We start from the raw sequence: 18,948 nt of genomic DNA, 5'->3' as shown, positions 1-18,948 counted from the left end.
ATGGTATAAATGCCTCCCCCGTTCAGTCCCTGTATGAATGCCTCCCCCATTCAGTCCCTGTATGAATGCCTCCCCCGTTCAGTCCCTGTATGCATGCCTCCCCATTCAGTCCCTGTATGCATGCCTCCCCTTCCCTGTCCTGGTATGCGTGCCTCCCCTTCCCTGTCCTAGTATGCATGCCTCCCCTTCCCTGTAATGGTATAAATGCCTCCCCCGTTCAGTCCCTGTATGCATGCCTCCCCCATTCAGTCCCTGTATGCATGCCTCTCCCGTTCTGTCCCTGTATGCATGCCTCCCCTTCCCTGTAATGGTATAAATGCCTCTCCCGTTCAGTCCCTGTATGCATGCCTCCCCCATTCAGTCCCTGTATGCTTGCCTCCCCCGTTCAGTCCCTGTATGCATGCCTCCCCCGTTCAGTCCCTGTATGCATGCCTCCCCTTTCCTGTAATGGTATAAATGCCTCCCCCATTCAGTCCCTGTATGCATGCCTCCCCCATTCAGTCCCTGTATGCATGCCTCCCCCGTTCAGTCCCTGTGTGCATGCCTCCCCCGTTCAGTCCCTGTGTGCATGCCTCCCCCGTTCAGTCCCTGTGTGCATGCCTCCCCCGTTCAGTCCCTGTATGCATGCCTCCCCAGTTCAGTCCCTGTATGCATGCCTCCCCCGTTCAGTCCCTGTATGCATGCCTCCCTCGTTCAGTCCCTGTATGCATGCCTCCCCTTCCCTGTCCTGGCATGCGTGCCTCCCCTTCCCTGTCCTGGTATGCATGCCTCTCCCGTTCTGTCCCTGTATGCATGCCTCCCCTTCCCTGTAATGGTATAAATGCCTCCCCCGTTCAGTCCCTGTATGCATGCCTCCCCCATTCAGTCCCTGTATGAATGCCTCCCCCATTCAGTCCCTATATGCATGCCTCTCCCATTCTGTCCCTGTATGCATGCCTCCCCCATTCAGTCCCTGTATGCATGGCTCCCCCGTTCAGTCCCTGTATGCATGGCTCCCCCGTTCCATCCCTGTATGCATGCCTCCTCCGTTCAGTCCTTGTATGCATGCCTCCCCTTCCCTGGTATGCATGCCTCCCCCATTCAGTCCCTTTAAGCATGCCTCCCCCGTTCAGTCCCTGTATGCATGCCTCCCCTTTCCTGTCCTCGTATGAATGCCTCCCCGTTCAGTCCCTGTATGCATGCCTCCCCCGTTCCATCCCTGTATGCATGCCTCCCCTTCCCTGTAATGGTATAAATGCCTCCCCCGTTCAGTCCCTGTATGCATGCCTCCCCCATTCAGTCCCTGTATGAATGCCTCCCCCATTCAGTCCCTATATGCATGCCTCTCCCATTCTGTCCCTGTATGCATGCCTCCCCCATTCAGTCCCTGTATGCATGGCTCCCCCGTTCAGTCCCTGTATGCATGGCTCCCCCGTTCCATCCCTGTATGCATGCCTCCTCCGTTCAGTCCTTGTATGCATGCCTCCCCTTCCCTGGTATGCATGCCTCCCCCATTCAGTCCCTGTATGCATGGCTCCCCCGTTCCATCCCTGTATGCATGCCTCCCCCGTTTAGTCCCTTTAAGCATGCCTCCCCCGTTCAGTCCCTGTATGCATGCCTCCCCTTTCCTGTCCTCGTATGAATGCCTCCCCGTTCAGTCCCTGTATGCATGCCTCCCCCGTTCCATCCCTGTATGCATGCCTTCCCTGTTTAGTCCCTGTATGCATGCCTCCCCTTCCCTGTAATGGTATAAATGCCTCCCCCGTTCAGTCCCTGTATGCATGCCTCCCCCATTCAGTCCCTGTATGAATGCCTCCCCCGTTCAGTCCCTGTATGCATGCCTCCCCATTCAGTCCCTGTATGCATGCCTCCCCTTCCCTGTCCTGGTATGCGTGCCTCCCCTTCCCTGTCCTAGTATGCATGCCTCCCCTTCCCTGTAATGGTATAAATGCCTCCCCCGTTCAGTCCCTGTATGCATGCCTCCCCCATTCAGTCCCTGTATGCATGCCTCTCCCGTTCTGTCCCTGTATGCATGCCTCCCCTTCCCTGTAATGGTATAAATGCCTCTCCCGTTCAGTCCCTGTATGCATGCCTCCCCCATTCAGTCCCTGTATGCTTGCCTCCCCCGTTCAGTCCCTGTATGCATGCCTCCCCCGTTCAGTCCCTGTATGCATGCCTCCCCGTTCAGTCCCTGTATGCATGCCTCCCCGTTCAGTCCCTGTATGCATGCCTCCCCCGTTCAGTCCCTGTATGCATGCCTCCCCTTCCCTGTCCTGGTATGCATGCCTCTCCCGTTCTGTCCCTGTATGCATGCCTCCCCTTCCCTGTAATGGTATAAATGCCTCCCCCATTCAGTCCCTGTATGCATGCCTCTCCCGTTCTGTCCCTGTATGCATGCCTCCCCTTCTCTGTAATGGTATAAATGCCTCCCCCGTTCAGTCCCTGTATGCATGCCTCCCCCATTCAGTCCCTGTATGCATGCCTCCCCCGTTCAGTCCCTGTATGCATGCCTCCCCCATTCAGTCCCTGTATGCATGCCTCCCCAGTTCAGTCCCTGTATGCATGCCTCCCCCGTTCAGTCCCTGTATGCATGCCTCCCCCGTTCAGTCCCTGTATGCATGCCTCCCCCGTTCAGTCCCTGTATGCATGCCTCCCCCGTTCAGTCCCTGTATGCATGCCTCCCCCGTTCAGTCCCTGTATGCATGCCTCCCCATTCAGTCCCTGTATGCATGCCTCCCCCGTTCAGTCCTTGTATGCATGCCTCCCCATTCAGTCCCTGTATGCATGCCTCCCCTTCCCTGTCCTGGTATGCATGCCTCTCCCGTTCTGTCCCTGTATGTATGCCTCCCCTTTCCTGTAATGGTATAAATGCCTCCCCCGTTCAGTCCCTGTATGCATGCCTCCCCCATTCAGTCCCTGTATGCATGCCTCCACCGTTCAGTCCCTGTATGCATGCCTCCCCCAGTCAGTCCCTGTATGAATGCCTCCCCCATTCAGTCCCTATATGCATGCCTCTCCCATTCTGTCCCTGTACGCATGCCTCCCCTTTCCTGTAATGGTATAAATGTCTCCCCCGTTCAGTTCCTGTATGCATGCCTCCCCCATTCAGTCCCTGTATGCATGCCTCCCCCGTTCAGTCTCTGTATGCATGCCTCCCCCGTTCAGTCCCTGTATGCATGCCTTCCCGTTCAGTCCCTGTATGCATGCCTCCCCCGTTCAGTCCCTGTATGCATGCCTCCCCGTTCAGTCCCTGTATGCATGTCTCCCCCGTTCAGTCCCTGTATGCATGCCTCCCCCGTTCAGTCCCTGTATGCATGCCTCCCCCGTTCAGTCCCTGTATGCATGCCTCCCCGTTCAGTCCCTGTATGCATGCCTCCCTCGTTCAGTCCCTGTATGCATGGCTCCCCCGTTCCATCCCTGTATGCATGCCTCCCCCGTTCAATCCTTGTATGCATGCCTCCTCCGTTCAGTCCTTGTATGCATACCTCCCCTTCCCTGTCCTGGTATGCATGCCTCTCCTGTTCTGTCCCTGTATGCATGCCTCCTTATTCCCTATCCCTGTGTCCATGTTTCCTATTGAAAAAAAACAAAAATCATACTCGCCTACCTGAGTGCCCTGGGTGCTGGCACCTCATCTGGTTCCGGCCGCCTGCCTATGGGAGTGGAGACGCGTCCATATTCATCACCTTAATGAGCGGTACCACGTGATGCACAGGACGAGCTGCAGGCAGGCGCCAGCGGCCCGAACGAGATGAAGTGCCAGCACCGAGGGTGCGCAGGTAGGTGAGTAGGATGTGTGCGCCAGCTCCTGGCACCCGCTGCTCTGACTCCCTCCCCTGCCGGCTTTCTGTACCGCGACTTGTGTATAAGCCAAGGGGGGTGTTTTCAGCACAATAAAATGTCCCCCAACGTCATCTGCCAGGGGAGAGTTGGGAAACCCCCATGCAGATTAGATTGATGGTTAATATCACCTTCATCGGCAGGTTTGTCTGACATTAGTCTTATGTGTAAGAGGGCCTTATGCATGATTTGGTCAGCCTTCATTGTATTTTCTGCAAGTTTCCGATTCATGTTTTCTATTAGTCATTCTTTATGATAGATTGAAAAATAATTTCAGGCTGTCCAGTCCTTTTGGGACCCTTAAATAAATAAATAAATAAATAAATTAAAAAAAGCAAGTGAATTGTGACTCTACTATGAGTCAATCTCTTAAACTTGGTGTAAGATCTACAACATATTTCAACACAAGAAATTCTAATATACGAGTACGTTCTCCATGCAATGACGTTTCTCACACACTAAAAGTGAATGATGTGTGATGCCATTCTAACTTAGTCATCTATATTCATAAAGGGATTTCCTCAGCTGATGATGTCAGACTGCCAGTAAGTAGGAGGCTCCAGATTTGACGGCAGGCAGTGAGAGCACACATGCAAACGTTTACTACGCTTTCTCTGATCCCTTTACACTGGTTCTTTATCCCTTAAACATTGATGGGAAATTTAGATATCATCTAAGCTCGGCATTGAGGGCTCCATTGAAACCCAATGATAGTTCTATCCATAGATCCGTATGACTGATATTTTAGTATGTCAAGACTAGAATTTAGTTGTATTAGTCACGTTAGCAGAATGTTTACTATAAGTTACACTGACTACAATATGCTACATTTATTCTGCCTTTTGTGTTAGTCATTCACTTCTCAGGAAAATGTTCTATTTAGTTATTAGTCAATATTTAGGGGTATAATAACGGGAAGTGTGGCAAAGAAAAACGTCACTGCCTCGCTAGTAATCATTTTACAATAAAATAATCTCTACAGAGTCTAATTGGCTTTAAGTAGTGATGAGCGAGTGTACTCGTTGCTCGGGTTTTCCCAAGCACGCTCAGGTGTCCTCCAAGTATTTGTTAGTGCTCGGAGATTTAGTTTTCATCACGGCAGCTGCATGATTCACAGCTATTAGCCAGGCTGAGTACATGTGGGGATTCCCTAGCAACCAGGCAACCCCCACATGTACTCAGCCTGGTAATAGCTGTAAATCATTCAGCTGCGGTGATGAAAACTAAATCTCAGAGCAGTCACAAATACTTAAAGAACATCCAAGCGTGCTCGAGAAAACCCGAGCAACGAGTATACTCGCTCCTCACTAGCTTTAAGTAATTGGTTCCGATTTTCCAGACAGGAGTACTGTAAAACTACATTCCCACGATGAGTATTTGGTGAGTTTTTGATACTGCAGATTTTCTGTATCATTTAGTCCTTGCACCTTAATCAACAATTATTAATCAAGCCAGACATGTCACTCGAAGCAAGGCTCACCAGGCTACGACTTCCCTACTTTGGACACATCATATGAAGAAAGTAATAACTGGGGGAGGACATCATGGTCAGAAGCATACAAGGAACAAGGTGAAGAGGGAGATCAGCAAACCAATGGCTTGATACAATCAAGAAAACGGCGGAGAAGACCCTGGTGGGCCTATCTAGGCTTGCACAAGATCAATCTTCCCACAGAGCGTTTATCCATCAAGTCTACATAACTCGAGATCAAGCTGAAGGCCGTTAAATAATAATAATAATTATGCACCTAGTTTTTTTTTCGTTGCATTTTTATTGATTTTTTTTTCACTGTGGTTTGTTTCTCTTTGTTATGTCATGTTTTAAATAAAGCAGCTTTGTTTTTCATATTTCCTAGTATTTGGCTTTGATAAAGCTTTTTTGATAGTCATGTGGAGATTAAATGCGGTTGTAATGCATTTCCACAGTGAATACACACTAAAAACAGATTTCATTTTTTTTACCTGCGGATTTTCTGCATCTTATGCAAGTTTATGGGTAAAATCTGCACATAATACTCAGGGTACTCGCAAGGGTACTCAGCGGTCATTTACTATCCTGTTTAAACAGGCAGACCACGGTTAACGGTGTGCAATGAACGATCTATAATAGCTCGCCCAATGCGCATAGGCTGCCATTGTTCTCAGCAGTGAGAGTCCTGTTTAGGCTTATGTGTAGCCGAGAACGATGATCTTTTGTGGTGCACAAAAGATTATTTCACCCAACGAATTAGTGTTCTGCTCACTCATCTGGTGATCAGCAGCCTGTTTACACTCAATTTGCAATAATATTTCAGTGTAAATTTCTAATCATTCCACTTCCTAAATGAAAGAGGTCATGGTATTTCACAGCCATTGGGATCTTGTGTAGAAAGCATGCTACAGGAAATCTCCAACACCGTGTTATTGGATTTTCCCAATTACATACATTTTCTACGCTGAAGGATTTAAGGGGAGGGAGGTTTACAAAGTTTAATGGTCATTTAATAGCATTAAATCAAACACCCCGAATGATAACGAGAGGAATCTGCCTATTCTATCCCAATCTATACAGCAACACTGACAAATGAGCTACACTGGGGAAGGAAAAACCTATTCTGACTGCTCCTGTGAAACTGGAATATCTCAAGATTCAATTAAAGATAAAGAAAATGATAGAAATATTAAAATAATGTAATTTTCTATTAATATATTCCTATAAGTGCCAGCTGTGGTCTAAACATATGGATTACTTACCATCAAAAGCATATTTTGACTTGCCAGAAGATGTTTTAAAGCCTTCTCTCTTTAAAGCGTACCTACAATTTTACTATTTTTTTAATATGCTGCAGCTGCTAAAGCGTCCGAATTTTCCACTGGCAAGATTGTTTAAAAGTGTGTAGAAGTGCTGAGCTCTAGTGGTAAAGGCGGTCAGCCCCTGCATGTGTGCATCATTGCTTCTGCACAGTCTTTTGAGCGATCGGGGGGGGGGGGGGGGAGGGTGCGTTTCAATATCTGCAACATGTAAAATAACTTGTTAAAAGTGTAGATACACCGTAAAGAGGTTTTCCAGGTCTTTTATTAATTTTGTGTATGAGGCAAAGAACTAACAGGCAGGTAGCTGCTGACTATCTGCCTATGCTGCATAGGGACAGTCTCTGCTGGTTCTGGTGAAGATTACCCTGATTCATTTTACCTCTTGTCAACAGAACAGCTCTTTCTCTTTCAGTCTGCTCATTTGACAGGCATCAATGCTGATGTTATGCTGATTAACAGACTGCTCACTGAAGTTAGGAGGCGAGTATCAAGCATGACATTGGCAGAGACGCCTTGTCAACAGAGCAGAGCGGGGAGAAGAAGCTGCTCTGTCGACATGATGTAAGCAGAAATAAGGGAGGAGAGAGCAGTATGTGATGGCAGCAGTGAGCAGTCTGTGACGACAGGAGTGAGCAGTCTGTGACGGCAGGAGTGAGCAGTCTGTGACGGCAGGAGTGAGCAGTCTGTGACAACAGGAGTGAGCAGTCTGTGACAACAGGAGTGAGCAGTCTGTGACGGCCGGAGTGAGCAGTCGGTGACGGCAGGAGTGAGCAGTCTGTGACAGAAGGAGTGAGCAGTCTGTGACGACAGGAGTGAGCAGTCGGTGACGGCAGGAGTGAGCAGTCTGTGACAGAAGGAGTGAGCAGTCTGTGACGGCCGGAGTGAGCAGTCTGTGACGGCCGGAGTGAGCAGTCTGTGACGGCAGGAGTGAGCAGTCTGTGACGGCAGGAGTGAGCAGTCTGTGACGGCAGGAGTGAGCAGTCTGTGACGGCAGGAGTGAGCAGTCTGTGACGGCAGGAGTGAGCAGTCTGTGACGGCAGGAGTGAGCAGTCTGTGACGGCAGGAGTGAGCAGTCTGTGACGGCAGGAGTGAGCAGTCTGTGACAACAGGAGTGAGCAGTCTGTGACAACAGGAGTGAGCAGCCTTTGCTGCAGGAGTGAGCAGTCTGTGACGGCAAGAGTGAGCAGTCTGTGACGACAGGAGTGAGCAGTCTGTGACGACAGGAGTGAGCAGCCTTTGCTGCAGGAGTGAGCAGTCTGTGATGGCAGAAGTGAGCAGTCTGTAATGGCAGGAGTGAGCAGTCTGTGATGGCAGGAGTGAGCAGTCTGACGACAGGAGTGGGGTGAGCAGTCTGTGACGACAGGAGTGAGCAGTCTGTGACGGAAGGAGTGAGCAGTCTGTGACGGCAGGAGTGAGCAGTCTGTGACGGCAGGAGTGAGCAGTCTGTGACGGCAGGAGTGAGCAGTCTGTGACGGCAGGAGTGAGCAGTCTGTGACGACAGGAGTGAGCAGTCTGTGACGAAAGGAGTGAGCAGTCTGTGACGACAGGAGTGAGCAGTCTGTGACGACAGGAGTGAGCAGTCTGTGACGGAAGGAGTGAGCAGTCTGTGACGGCAGGAGTGAGCAGTCTGTGACAACAGGAGTGAGCAGTCTGTGACGGCCGGAGTGAGCAATCTGTGACGACAGGAGTGAGCAGCCTTTGCTGCAGGAGTGAGCAGCCTTTGCTGCAGGAGTGAGCAGCCTTTGCTGCAGGAGTGAGCAGTCTGTGATGGCAGAAGTGAGCAGTCTGTGATGGCAGGAGTGAGCAGTCTGTGAAGGCAGGAGTGAGCAGTCTGTGACAACAGGAGTGAGCAGTCTGTGACGACAGGAGTGAGCAGTCTGTGACGGCAGGAGTGAGCAGTCTGTGACGAAAGGAGTGAGCAGTCTGTGACGAAAGGAGTGAGCAGTCTGTGACAACAGGAGTGAGCAGTCTGTGACGGCCGGAGTGAGCAGTCGGTGACGGCAGGAGTGAGCAGTCTGTGACGGCAGGAGTGAGCAGTCTGTGACGACAGGAGTGAGCAGTCGGTGACGGCAGGAGTGAGCAGTCTGTGACGGCCGGAGTGAGCAGTCTGTGACGGCCGGAGTGAGCAGTCTGTGACGGCAGGAGTGAGCAGTCTGTGACAACAGGAGTGAGCAGTCTGTGACGGCAGGAGTGAGCAGTCTGTGACGGCAGGAGTGAGCAGTCTGTGACGACAGGAGTGAGCAGTCTGTGACGACAGGAGTGAGCAGCCTTTGCTGCAGGAGTGAGCAGTCTGTGATGGCAGAAGTGAGCAGCCTTTGCTGCAGGAGTGAGCAGTCTGTGACGGCAAGAGTGAGCAGTCTGTGACGGCAGGAGTGAGCAGTCTGTGACGACAGGAGTGAGCAGTCTGTGACGACAGGAGTGAGCAGCCTTTGCTGCAGGAGTGAGCAGTCTGTGATGGCAGAAGTGAGCAGTCTGTAATGGCAGGAGTGAGCAGTCTGTGACGGCAGGAGTGAGCAGTCTGTGACGGCAGGAGTGAGCAGCCTTTGCTGCAGGAGTGAGCAGTCTGTGATGGCAGAAGTGAGCAGCCTTTGCTGCAGGAGTGAGCAGTCTGTGATGGCAGGAGTGAGCAGTCTGACGACAGGAGTGAGCAGTCTGTGACGACAGGAGTGAGCAGTCAGACGACAGGAGTAAGCAGCCTTTGCTGCAGGAGTGAGCAGTCTGTGACGGCAGGAGTGAGCAGTCTGTGACGACAGGAGTGAGCAGCCTTTGCTGCAGGAGTGAGCAGTCTGTGACGGCAGGAGTGAGCAGTCTGTGACGGCAGGAGTGAGCAGTCTGTGACGACAGGAGTGAGCAGTCTGTGACAACAGGAGTGAGCAGCCTTTGCTGCAGGAGTGAGCAGTCTGTGATGGCAGAAGTGAGCAGCCTTTGCTGCAGGAGTGAGCAGTCTGTGACGGCAAGAGTGAGCAGTCTGTGACGGCAGGAGTGAGCAGTCTGTGACGACAGGAGTGAGCAGTCTGTGACGACAGGAGTGAGCAGCCTTTGCTGCAGGAGTGAGCAGTCTGTGACGGCAGGAGTGAGCAGTCTGTGACGGCAGGAGTGAGCAGTCTGTGACAGCCGGAGTGAGCAGTCTGTGACGACAGGAGTGAGCAGTCTGTGACGGCAGGAGTGAGCAGTCTGTGATGGCAGAAGTGAGCAGCCTTTGCTGCAGGAGTGAGCAGTCTGTGACGGCAAGAGTGAGCAGTCTGTGACGGCAGGAGTGAGCAGTCTGTGACGACAGGAGTGATCAGTCTGTGACGACAGGAGTGAGCAGCCTTTGCTGCAGGAGTGAGCAGTCTGTGACGGCAGGAGTGAGCAGTCTGTGACGACAGGAGTGAGCAGTCTGTGACAACAGGAGTGAGCAGCCTTTGCTGCAGGAGTGAGCAGTCTGTGATGGCAGAAGTGAGCAGCCTTTGCTGCAGGAGTGAGCAGTCTGTGACGGCAAGAGTGAGCAGTCTGTGACGGCAGGAGTGAGCAGTCTGTGACGGCAGGAGTGAGCAGTCTGTGACGACAGGAGTGAGCAGTCTGTGATGACAGGAGTGAGCAGCCTTTGCTGCAGAAGTGAGCAGTCTGTGACGACAGGAGTGAGCAGTCTGTGACGGCAGGAGTGAGCAGTCTGTGACGGCAGGAGTGAGCAGCCTTTGCTGCAGGAGTGAGCAGTCTGTGATGGCAGAAGTGAGCAGCCTTTGCTGCAGGAGTGAGCAGTCTGTGACGGCAGGAGTGAGCAGTCTGTGACGGCAGGAGTGAGCAGTCTGTGACGACAGGAGTGAGCAGCCTTTGCTGCAGGAGTGAGCAGCCTTTGCTGCAGGAGTGAGCAGTCTGTGATGGCAGAAGTGAGCAGTCTGTGATGGCAGGAGTGAGCAGTCTGTGATGGCAGGAGTGAGCAGTCTGACGACAGGAGTGAGCAGTCTGTGACGACAGGAGTGAGCAGCCTTTGCTGCAGGAGTGAGCAGTCTGTGACGACAGGAGTGAGCAGTCTGTGACGGCAGGAGTGAGCAGTCTGTGACGGCAGGAGTGAGCAGTCTGTGACAACAGGAGTGAGCAGCCTTTGCTGCAGGAGTGAGCAGTCTGTGATGGCAGAAGTGAGCAGCCTTTGCTGCAGGAGTGAGCAGTCTGTGACGGCAAGAGTGAGCAGTCTGTGACGGCAGGAGTGAGCAGTCTGTGACGACAGGAGTGAGCAGTCTGTGACGACAGGAGTGAGCAGCCTTTGCTGCAGGAGTGAGCAGTCTGTGACGGCAGGAGTGAGCAGTCTGTGACGGCAGGAGTGAGCAGTCTGTGACAGCAGGAGTGAGCAGTCTGTGACGACAGGAGTGAGCAGTCTGTGACGGCAGGAGTGAGCAGTCTGTGATGGCAGAAGTGAGCAGCCTTTGCTGCAGGAGTGAGCAGTCTGTGACGGCAAGAGTGAGCAGTCTGTGACGGCAGGAGTGAGCAGTCTGTGACGACAGGAGTGAGCAGTCTGTGACGACAGGAGTGAGCAGCCTTTGCTGCAGGAGTGAGCAGTCTGTGATGGCAGAAGTGAGCAGTCTCTGATGGCAGGAGTGAGCAGTCTGTGATGGCAGGAGTGAGCAGTCTGACGACAGGAGTGAGCAGTCTGTGATGGCAGAAGTGAGCAGTCTGACGACAGGAGTAAGCAGCCTTTGCTGCAGGAGTGAGCAGTCTGTGACGGCAGGAGTGAGCAGTCTGTGACGACAGGAGTGAGCAGTCTGTGACAGCAGGAGTGAGCAGTCTGTGACGACAGGAGTGAGCAGCCTTTGCTGCAGGAGTGAGCAGTCTGTGACGGCAGGAGTGAGCAGTCTGTGATGGCAGAAGTGAGCAGCCTTTGCTGCAGGAGTGAGCAGTCTGTGACGGCAGGAGTGAGCAGTCTGTGACGGCAGGAGTGAGCAGTCTGTGACGACAGGAGTGAGCAGCCTTTGCTGCAGGAGTGAGCAGCCTTTGCTGCAGGAGTGAGCAGTCTGTGATGGCAGAAGTGAGCAGTCTGTGATGGCAGGAGTGAGCAGTCTGTGATGGCAGGAGTGAGCAGTCTGACGACAGGAGTGAGCAGTCTGTGACGACAGGAGTGAGCAGCCTTTGCTGCAGGAGTGAGCAGTCTGTGACGACAGGAGTGAGCAGTCTGTGACGGCAGGAGTGAGCAGTCTGTGACGGCAGGAGTGAGCAGTCTGTGACGACAGGAGTGAGCAGTCTGTGACAGCAGGAGTGAGCAGTCTGTGACGACAGGAGTGAGCAGCCTTTGCTGCAGGAGTGAGCAGTCTGTGATGGCAGAAGTGAGCAGCCTTTGCTGCAGGAGTGAGCAGTCTGTGACGGCAAGAGTGAGCAGTCTGTGACGGCAGGAGTGAGCAGTCTGTGACGACAGGAGTGAGCAGTCTGTGACGACAGGAGTGAGCAGCCTTTGCTGCAGGAGTGAGCAGTCTGTGATGGCAGGAGTGAGCAGTCTGTGACGGCAGGAGTGAGCAGTCTGTGACGGCAGGAGTGAGCAGTCTGTGACAGCAGGAGTGAGCAGTCTGTGACGACAGGAGTGAGCAGTCTGTGACGGCAGGAGTGAGCAGTCTGTGATGGCAGAAGTGAGCAGCCTTTGCTGCAGGAGTGAGCAGTCTGTGACGGCAGGAGTGAGCAGTCTGTGACGACAGGAGTGAGCAGTCTGTGACGACAGGAGTGAGCAGTCTGTGACGACAGGAGTGAGCAGCCTTTGCTGCAGGAGTGAGCAGTCTGTGATGGCAGAAGTGAGCAGTCTGTGATGGCAGGAGTGAGCAGTCTGTGATGGCAGGAGTGAGCAGTCTGACGACAGGAGTGAGCAGTCTGTGATGGCAGGAGTGAGCAGTCTGACGACAGGAGTAAGCAGCCTTTGCTGCAGGAGTGAGCAGTCTGTGACGGCAGGAGTGAGCAGTCTGTGACGGCAGGAGTGAGCAGTCTGTGATGACAGGAGTGAGCAGCCTTTGCTGCAGAAGTGAGCAGTCTGTGACGACAGGAGTGAGCAGTCTGTGACGGCAGGAGTGAGCAGTCTGTGACGGCAGGAGTGAGCAGCCTTTGCTGCAGGAGTGAGCAGTCTGTGATGGCAGAAGTGAGCAGCCTTTGCTGCAGGAGTGAGCAGTCTGTGACGGCAGGAGTGAGCAGTCTGTGACGGCAGGAGTGAGCAGTCTGTGACGACAGGAGTGAGCAGCCTTTGCTGCAGGAGTGAGCAGCCTTTGCTGCAGGAGTGAGCAGTCTGTGATGGCAGAAGTGAGCAGTCTGTGATGGCAGGAGTGAGCAGTCTGTGATGGCAGGAGTGAGCAGTCTGACGACAGGAGTGAGCAGTCTGTGACGACAGGAGTGAGCAGCCTTTGCTGCAGGAGTGAGCAGTCTGTGACGACAGGAGTGAGCAGTCTGTGACGGCAGGAGTGAGCAGTCTGTGACGGCAGGAGTGAGCAGTCTGTGACAACAGGAGTGAGCAGACTTTGCTGCAGGAGTGAGCAGTCTGTGATGGCAGAAGTGAGCAGCCTTTGCTGCAGGAGTGAGCAGTCTGTGACGGCAAGAGTGAGCAGTCTGTGACGGCAGGAGTGAGCAGTCTGTGACGACAGGAGTGAGCAGTCTGTGACGACAGGAGTGAGCAGTCTGTGACGACAGGAGTGAGCAGCCTTTGCTGCAGGAGTGAGCAGTCTGTGATGGCAGAAGTGAGCAGCCTTTGCTGCAGGAGTGAGCAGTCTGTGACGGCAAGAGTGAGCAGTCTGTGACGGCAGGAGTGAGCAGTCTGTGACGGCAGGAGTGAGCAGTCTGTGACGGCAGGAGTGAGCAGTCTGTGACAGCAGGAGTGAGCAGTCTGTGACGACAGGAGTGAGCAGTCTGTGACGGCAGGAGTGAGCAGTCTGTGATGGCAGAAGTGAGCAGCCTTTGCTGCAGGAGTGAGCAGTCTGTGATGGCAGAAGTGAGCAGTCTGTGATGGCAGGAGTGAGCAGTCTGTGATGGCAGGAGTGAGCAGTCTGACGACAGGAGTGAGCAGTCTGTGATGGCAGGAGTGAGCAGTCTGACGACAGGAGTAAGCAGCCTTTGCTGCAGGAGTGAGCAGTCTGTGACGGCAGGAGTGAGCAGTCTGTGATGACAGGAGTGAGCAGTCTGTGACGGCAGGAGTGAGCAGTCTGTGACGACAGGAGTGAGCAGTCTGTGACAACAGGAGTGAGCAGCCTTTGCTGCAGGAGTGAGCAGTCTGTGATGGCAGAAGTGAGCAGCCTTTGCTGCAGGAGTGAGCAGTCTGTGACGGCAAGAGTGAGCAGTCTGTGACGGCAGGAGTGAGCAGTCTGTGACGACAGGAGTGAGCAGTCTGTGACGACAGGAGTGAGCAGCCTTTGCTGCAGGAGTGAGCAGTCTGTGACGGCAGGAGTGAGCAGTCTGTGACGGCAGGAGTGAGCAGTCTGTGACGACAGGAGTGAGCAGTCTGTGACGACAGGAGTGAGCAGCCTTTGCTGCAGGAGTGAGCAGTCTGTGACGGCAGGAGTGAGCAGTCTGTGACGGCAGGAGTGAGCAGTCTGTGACGACAGGAGTGAGCAGTCTGTGACGACAGGAGTGAGCAGTCTGTGACGGCAGGAGTGAGCAGTCTGTGACGACAGGAGTGAGCAGTCTGTGACGACAGGAGTGAGCAGCCTTTGCTGCAGGAGTGAGCAGTCTGTGACGGCAGGAGTGAGCAGTCTGTGACGGCAGGAGTGAGCAGTCTGTGACGGAAGGAGTGAGCAGTCTGTGACGGAAGGAGTGAGCAGTCTGTGATGGCAGGAGTGAGCAGTCTGTGACGGCAGGAGTGAGCAGTCTGTGATGGCAGGAGTGAGCAGTCTGTGACGGCAGGAGTGAGCAGTCTGTGACGGAAGGAGTGAGCAGTCTGTGATGGCAGGAGTGAGCAGTCTGTGACGGCAGGAGTGAGCAGTCTGTGATGGCAGGAGTGAGCAGTCTGTGACGGCAGGAGTGAGCAGTCTGTGACGACAGGAGTGAGCAGTCTGTGACGGCAGGAGTGAGCAGTCTGTGACGGAAGGAGTGAGCAGTCTGTGACGGCCGGAGTGAGCAGTCTGTGATGGCAGGAGTGAGCAGTCTGTGACGACAGGAGTGAGCAGTCTGTGACGGCAGGAGTGAGCAGTCTGTGACGGAAGGAGTGAGCAGTCTGTGACGGCCGGAGTGAGCAGTCTGTGATGGCAGGAGTGAGCAGTCTGTGACGACAGGAGTGAGCAGTCTGTGATGGCAGGAGTGAGCAGTCTGACTGCTCTGAGCTAGCAGACATTGGTGCCTGGAGAACAGGTAGTTAGCAACTACCTGCCGGTAAGTTCTTTGCACCATAGTGAAAACAATTAATCTCAGACTGTTTATATATATGCCCTAGAAGCTCCAGTTCCATCACTTTCTGACACCATAATGCACAAAAGTGAAAAAGGGGTGAGTTTGTGTGTCCATCATGTAACAGATCTATCCACTGCATGAATTTTGGTTTTCGATTCCTATTCCCAGTCTTATACACTTTATATCACACCAAAATATTGCAATAATTTGGTCATAGTGACCCCTACTTCTGTTGTGGATTCTGTTTTTATCAAGAGCTAGTCAATATTTCCTTTTGTCAAGTAAACATGTGATATAAAGCTTAAAGCACAATGTTTTGTTTCATCAATGGTACCACAAAGCACAAAAAATAAGCAATTCAAGGTAAGAAACCAGTCATTGAGCAAAAAAAAAAGAATAATTTTCTATTATTAAGATACAGTTTTTGCCACTGCCCTCCCTTTCTGGGTACTGATACAGCACCTTCATATTTGTGTATGAAATACCTTACTGGTGTGTGTTATTTATAAGCAAAATGTCTAGTTCCCATTAAATGTCAGGTTATTTTGAAGAAACCTTTAATTACATTTCGCAAAGGAGCAGAGTTAATTTCTGCTGACATAATATGAATAATTCCGCCTGTGTGGAGGAGGGGAGCACAGGGAGTTTATGTGCTTACAGTACCCAGCATTTTCCACTGCAATGATTTATGTGTCTTTATAACAGTCTCTTATGGGGACAGACCAGGGCACAGTTATAACAAAAAGTAGTCATTTGTTCCACAGTTTTTCACTGGTATAATTGGTACAAATATAAAGCAAGAAATAGTACTTGTGTAAAAGGATAAACAAAGAAGGTGTAAGTAACATTTAACACAATATTTTCCAAAAAGCTTGTTTTAAATTTCCGCATTTTTTAGATTATAAAATGCACTTTATTCCCCCTAAATTTGGTGGGGAAAATGTGGGTGCGTCTTATAATTCAAATATACCGTTCCGCCTGCAGTGGAGCGGGGTCCCAGGGTCACTGCTGGCGGAGGCAAAAGTGGGGAGATATTGCGGGCAGCAAGCTGGGAGAAGGGGTTGTTCAGAGGTGCGTCGTATCACTGAACACCCGCAGCATCGCACCTCCGCTCTGAACACCCCTTCCTTCTAGCCTGGGGACCGCAGCATCGCCCCACTCCTGCCTCTGCCACCAGCAACCTTGGTACCCCGCTCTGCTGCAGCCGCCACCTCGGGTAAGTAATATGATGCACGGATTATAAGAAGCACCACCATTTTAATAATTATAATAATAATCTTTATTTATTTAGCGCCAAAATATTCCGCAGCGCTTTACAGTTTAACAGTTTCAAACATAACAGTCATAAGTAACAACGTTAACAATACAATAATAAAGCACAATAAGACGACCCTGCTCGTGAGAGCTTACAATCTACAATGAGGTGGGGGAGATACAAAGCACAGGTGTGTATTTACAATGATGTATTTACAATGATGGTCCAGCCATCTTCAGGAAGTGGGGGATAGATAGAAGTAGTGAATGGGCTACACACACAAACATAAAATGACTTTGATTAGGGAACGTGGTAGGCCGCTCTGAACAAATGTGTTTTGAGCGAGAGCCTAAAACAATGTAAATTGTGGATGATCCTAATATCTTGGGGTAGAGCATTCCAGAGGATTGGCACAGCACGGGAGAAGTCTTGGAGTCGGGAGTGGGAGGTACAGATTAGTGCAGAGGTTAGTCGAAAGTCGTTTGCAGAGCGCAGCGGTCGGCTAGGCCGATAGACAGAAATGAGGGAGGAGATGTAAGGGGGTGCCGCACTGTGGAGAGCTTTGTGGGTGAGAACAAGTACTTTGAATTGTATCCTGTAATGAATGGGCAGCCCGTGTAACGACTGGCGAAGAGCGGACATGTCCGAGTAACGATTAGCTACATAGACAACCCTGGCTGCTGCATTAAGGATAGACTGGAGAGGGGAAAGTCGCGTGAGGGGGAGGCCAATTAATAGAGCGCTGCAGTAGTCCGGGTGGGAGTGGATCAGGGTGATAGTCAGGGTTTTTGTTGTTTCCACGGTGAGAAAAGGGCGGATTCTAGAGATGTTCTTTAGGTGTAAGCGGCACGAGGGGGCAAGAAATTGCATATGAGATGTGAAGGAGAGATCGGAGTCAAACATAACACCCAGACAGCGTGCCTGCTGCCGGGGTGTTATTATGGTGCCACCCACGGAGAGGGAAACGTCAGATTTAGGGAGGTTAGTAGATGGCTAGATTTTTTTCCTATTTTTCTCCCCAAAATTTGGGGTGCGTCTTCTAATCTAGTGCGTCTTATAAATGGCAAAATACAGTTGTTTCTGATATTTTCCACAGTTGAGTTTTGTGGAGGCTTCAGCAGTCACATGACATTATTTATGTCAGTAGACCAGTGTGGGAGCCTAGAGGAGCAATATTGATCCAGGAGGTAAGTAAAGAAATATATATTTTTTTTAATTTGTGCCTTACACTGGGGCTATTAATAAAAGTTCATTGACTGAGGTGGACAACTAATACCTAAAACATAACTTTTAATATAATTTATTAATTAAACGGCCACCAAAAATTGTGTGCAGTCTATCCACTTTTGATTTACAATAGCGGATACAAATAAATAACTAGACACTGAAAACAGAGAAAAGGGAAAGGGGAAGTGACACTTATGGCACTATGACCCTAGTGATTTTGTTATTCTATTTCCACCCTATTATTAGTGATTTTGCTATTAATAAAAGATTGTGGATACAAGCAACATTGCTAATGTTTACTAATATTAGTCTGTTAACATTACTTTAGGTTAAAGCATGTGGACACGATATCTGTGCAGTTGGACACTGATCATTATGGGGACCTGTCAGAGGCGTAGCTAGGGTTTCAGCTTAGGGGGGGGCGAAACATCTGAGTGGGCCCCTAACCAGCTAACCCTGATTACAGCTATGGTTGCACACTTATTGTGAATATAGGGGAACCTCAGAATATTACCCTACTGTTATTGAAAATAAATCTATATACAAAAACGAACGTTAACTTTACCACCATATTGGACCATATGCACAATAATAATGTCCCCTAAGTTCCCCCATGTACTGCTCCATTATACACACTATTGTGAACTTAAAGCTTCCCTATACACAGTATAAGGCCCCCACAGCTCCCCTATACACGATATGATGTTCCCACTGCTCCCCTCTACACAGTATGAGCCCAATGCTCCCCTATACACAGTATAATGCTGACAGAACTCCACTATAGAAAGTATAATGCCTCCCAGAGCTCCCCTATATACCGTGTAATGGGCCAACAGCTCCCCTATGCACAATATGCATTCACAGTTCCCTATACACAGTGTGATGGGCCCGCTGCTCCCGTCAAACAGTATGATGTCCCTCACCGTTCCCCTGTACACAGTATGACGGGCCCGCAGCTCCTTTATACACAGTATGATGGGCCCGCAGCTCACTTATACACAGTATGATGGGCCCGCAGCTTCCTTATACACAGTATGATGGGCCCACAGCTCCCTTATACACAGTATGATGTCCCTCACCGTTCCCCTGTACACAGTATGACGGGCCCGCAGCTCCTTTATACACAGGATGATGGGCCCGCAGCTCCCTTATACACAGTATGATGGGCCCACAGCTCCCTTATACACAGTATGATGGGCCCGCAGCTCCTTTATACACAGTATGATGGGCCCACAGCTCCCTTATACACAGTATGATGGGCCCGCAGCTTCCTTATACACAGTATGATGGGCCCACAGCTCACTTATACACAGTATGGTGGGCCCGCAGCTCCCTTATACACAATATGATGGGCCCGCAGCTCCCGTATACACAGTATGATGGGCCCGCAGCTCCCTTATACACAGTATGATGAGCCCACAGCTCACTTATACACAGTATGATGGGCCCACAGCTCCCGTATACACAGTATGATGGGCCCACAGCTCCCTTATACACAGTATGATGGGCCCGCAGCTTCCTTATACACAGTA

At 51.3% G+C, this 18,948-nt stretch overlaps 1 protein-coding gene across 3 annotated transcripts in view; it reads right to left on the bottom strand.

The window, feature by feature from the left end:
* RNF38 (ring finger protein 38) overlaps window positions 1-18,948 on the bottom strand; it is a 425,742-nt gene that overhangs the window by 82,368 nt on the left and 324,426 nt on the right. The window lies entirely within an intron of this gene.

The sequence above is a fragment of the Ranitomeya variabilis genome, chromosome 1 (assembly GCF_051348905.1).
Source record: "Ranitomeya variabilis isolate aRanVar5 chromosome 1, aRanVar5.hap1, whole genome shotgun sequence".
Taxonomy (NCBI): Eukaryota; Metazoa; Chordata; class Amphibia; order Anura; family Dendrobatidae; genus Ranitomeya; species Ranitomeya variabilis.
This window is presented reverse-complemented; position numbering and strand designations above follow the sequence as displayed.